General features: G+C 41.1%; 1 long non-coding RNA gene across 1 annotated transcript; it reads right to left on the reverse strand.

Moving 5' to 3' along the window:
• Nucleotides 1-267: 267 nt before the first annotated feature.
• On the reverse strand, nucleotides 268-2,912 carry LOC137908014 (uncharacterized). Its single transcript, XR_011105949.1, has 4 exons — nucleotides 2,832-2,912; nucleotides 2,157-2,213; nucleotides 1,598-1,706; nucleotides 268-1,514 (listed from the first exon to the last, which is right to left on the reverse strand). It is a non-coding gene; the product is annotated as an uncharacterized lncRNA (long non-coding RNA).
• Nucleotides 2,913-3,619: the final 707 nt, after the last annotated feature.

Genomic DNA, 3,619 nt, shown 5'->3' on the forward strand with positions numbered 1-3,619 from the left:
TGGTGTGATCTGTGATGCAGATGTCAGATGATTTCCTTCAACTACTGTGACAAATACTTTTGATTCCATCACATACGGCCAGTAAAAAACAAGCGTTTTAGAAAAGCACTTAATAAAATGTTCAGTATTCGACATGTAAAGTTTTCACCGCTGACATTTTAGACAGCGATGCAGATGTTTCAGATTGAGGGTCAGATGGCAGCTGTTTGGCAGCTGCTTGCTGTTTGACCAGGACACACCCCAAAAACTACAGCTGGTGTAACATGAATATATATTTATTAGATAGAATGTTAGAGCAGTACAAGTACAGTCAAACAATAGTATGTACTGTATTACAGTACAAGTACAGTCAAACACCCCGTCTAAGAGGAGAATTTCAAAAAAAGCCATTGCGGTCTCGTTTCCTTTGACAACAATGCAAATTAAATCAACACTACTTTTTAATTTTTGACAAAGAAATCACAATGAAACAGCTGAAGCAGACACAATTCCAGAATAGATCAAACATGAACTTCATAAGGCAGAAAAAGGGTGTACTGTACCTTTAAAAGGTAGACATGTCTGGACATATCCACCTCCTAATATAATACAATCACTAGAACTCCATGTTCACTGTATCTCTTATCCCTCGTCTATACATTATAGTGCAGAAAGTACAAATAATTATATACCGCAAATACAATTATATCAGAATATTTATCTATTATATATATTTAAATATATTAGTATTTCAATGATATGTTATCTCTTAATGCACGTTTCACATCATAAAGACTAAATATTATATTTATAAACCTGCTTGCATTGTTGCATTGTGCCCACGCTACTGCCCGTCTGCCCCAGGGCAGCCGTATCTGCCCCAGGGCAGCTGTGGCTAGTAGCTTCACCACCACAGAGTATGGAGGGAATGAATAATGCACAATGTCAAGCGTCTTTGGGTGTCCAGAAAAGTGCTCCGAGACCAACGCATTATTATTACTATTATTATTATGTTGGTCCTCAGTGTACTTCGGCCTCCACAGCCTCAAGTATTATTCATCCGTGCGCTGACACATCACAGCTGCGTGTGTAATTAAAACCGTTCTTACTGAACGTAAGATCAATAAAAAGTATCGAATAAAAAAATATGACTTGTAGGACTTGGTGGATTTGTCCAATAACAGCAAAACAGTGATTAACGCTTACAATGGAGAGCAGCCTGGCAAATATAAAGTTAACTATCGATCACACTGACTTAATGCCCCAATACAAAATTTAGACAAAGTATAGTTTCCCAAAAAATCACATGAATGTACACGATTACTCCAAATTGATCTACAAGTGTTTCTTGCTTCAGCACGTACACATGGTGTCCCGCCTGGGTTGTCCCCGTGACCTTCTACTCAGTCGCCGCAGCAGCTGCTGGAGGCTCAGCAGCAGAATTCTCCGCGGCAGAGTACTTCGCAGCAGAGTACTTCGCAGCAGAGTACTTCACAGCAGTGGACTTACACGAGGCACTGAAAGAGCTGCACTTCCTAGCAAAGGCATTATTGAAAGCATCACATATATGGTCACTTTAACACAAGTCACTTTATGTTTAAATACAATTAATAAATACCTGGATATTTTATCTTTGAATTGGATGATCAGACACCCAGCGAGCACCACCAACACCACCAACACCGCCAGAACGACATCGCGGCTCACAGTGTGGGACTTGTCTGGCACTAGAAAAGAGTTCATGCACCAACAGCTGTTTGACATCACCTCAAACATTAAACAGATCATTTTGAATGACATGGATAAAGAAGGAAACTTATTTCGCTCTAATGATCTTATGATTGACAGACACAGAGGAAGGACAAGCGGCGCTGCCCGAGGCCTTTCTAGACATCGTTTGCTCCTGGAAATGTCTCCAACAGCAAAAAAAAGGGGCCTGTGATGTTGCAATAGTTATTTTATATCCTGAAGTTCAAGGTTGCATCACTTCCACCAATACAGGAAATGCAGAGCCGTGATGTAATCTTGGATCAACAATGACTCAAGCTGCAGAACTTTAGGAGCCTAGAGAGGCACTGCTTGTTTTCCTGTTTCAAATCAGTTCTCATTGCTTTAGATTACGGTTCACACCTTTTCCACAATGCATAAATATTTACAGTAAGATAGTTCACGCCTACCTCCTGTAGGTCCTGGGCCTTCGACTGCCTGAGAGGCAGGATTCGCGCTGGAGCTGACTGCAAAAAGAAATGCATTCTTACACGAGAACTCACAATTTTATATCCAGAAGTTCACGGTTGCATCACTTCAACCAATACAGGAAACGCTGGTAACATCCAGCTCTGTTCTGGGAACCCCCCCCCATTTTGGAGGGGGTGGGTGAAAGGATGAGAACAGCCAAGATCGACTCCAACCCCCTCTGACACACACTGCACTGAGATGTTCTGTATAATGAGGACACGGGACACGGTGGAATCTCGTTGGTAACGCGTTTAATCAGATACGGGAGGTCCCCTCCCCTGCAACCTGTGGGTGCAAAGCATTGTGGGACTTGTAGTCCAAGATACTACTCCTACACCTCCTCCTTTTAGCTAAATGCATGCTTCTTCAATTAACTGGTAAGTGTCTGGCAGCTTATAAAACATTAAAGTGCGTTCCTGAAATTTTTTTAATTGCTTTTGGTATTTTGTTGTTTAAAAGATAAACACATTTTTCTTTAGCTTTTAAACAATTGCTCAAACAGCATACGAAACACAGAGAGGCACTGCTTGTTTTCCCCGTTTCAAATCAGTTCTCATTGCTTTAGATTACGGTTCACACCTTTTCCAAAATGCATAATAAATATTCACGCCTACCTCCCGGCGGTTCTGTTGGTTCTGTCGGTTCTGTGCCTTTGTCTTCGTCTGCCTGAGAGGCAGGATTCGCGCTGCAGCTGACTGCAAAAATACATTCTTACACTAGAACTCACAAAAAAAAAGACTGGTGGTGTGCTAATGACAGCCGTCAGAAAGCTTTATGAATGGATTATAATTCACTCACTCAAGTGTATGAGCAGAAAAAATACATTTCCTACAATAGATTTAAGTCTGACTGTAAATTATACTCACTGTTACAAGTAGCAGAGAAGTGTTCCCTCTAAAGCCAGGAAACAAAAGAGAAAACAGTGAGATCCTTGCTATCTGGAGGATGGGTTAGCGTTAGCAAGACACCATTTAAAAATATTATTGCACGTTTTGATGTCCTAAACATACAATATTATGTAAACAATTTAGCCCGCATGACTAAAACAATATTTCTCTTTGCAACATTATTTTACTTCTGATTCTTATTTTTTCTGTACAACAGATGAATCAAAGAATTGGGAGGAGTGTCCGTGCTAAAGGCGGCCGCACCTCTGAGCGGCAGCTTCGCTCATAGAGGACCGGGTCAATGCATTTTGAGAGGGAGAGCCTGTCGATTCTGTTGAGCGTCACCCCTTCTCCTTTACCCAGATGATTTGCTAACACATCATCCTGCAATTAAAATAAGGAAGAAGAAAAATCATGGCACCACAAAAAAACAACAGCAAAAGTAAGAAAACGCTGAGCTAAAGTGTTCTGGCTTCTCCGGCTTACTGTTGAGTTGGCCCAGGAGTATTCGCAGT

This window comes from Brachionichthys hirsutus, chromosome 18 (assembly GCF_040956055.1).
Source record: "Brachionichthys hirsutus isolate HB-005 chromosome 18, CSIRO-AGI_Bhir_v1, whole genome shotgun sequence".
NCBI lineage: Eukaryota > Metazoa > Chordata > Actinopteri > Lophiiformes > Brachionichthyidae > Brachionichthys > Brachionichthys hirsutus.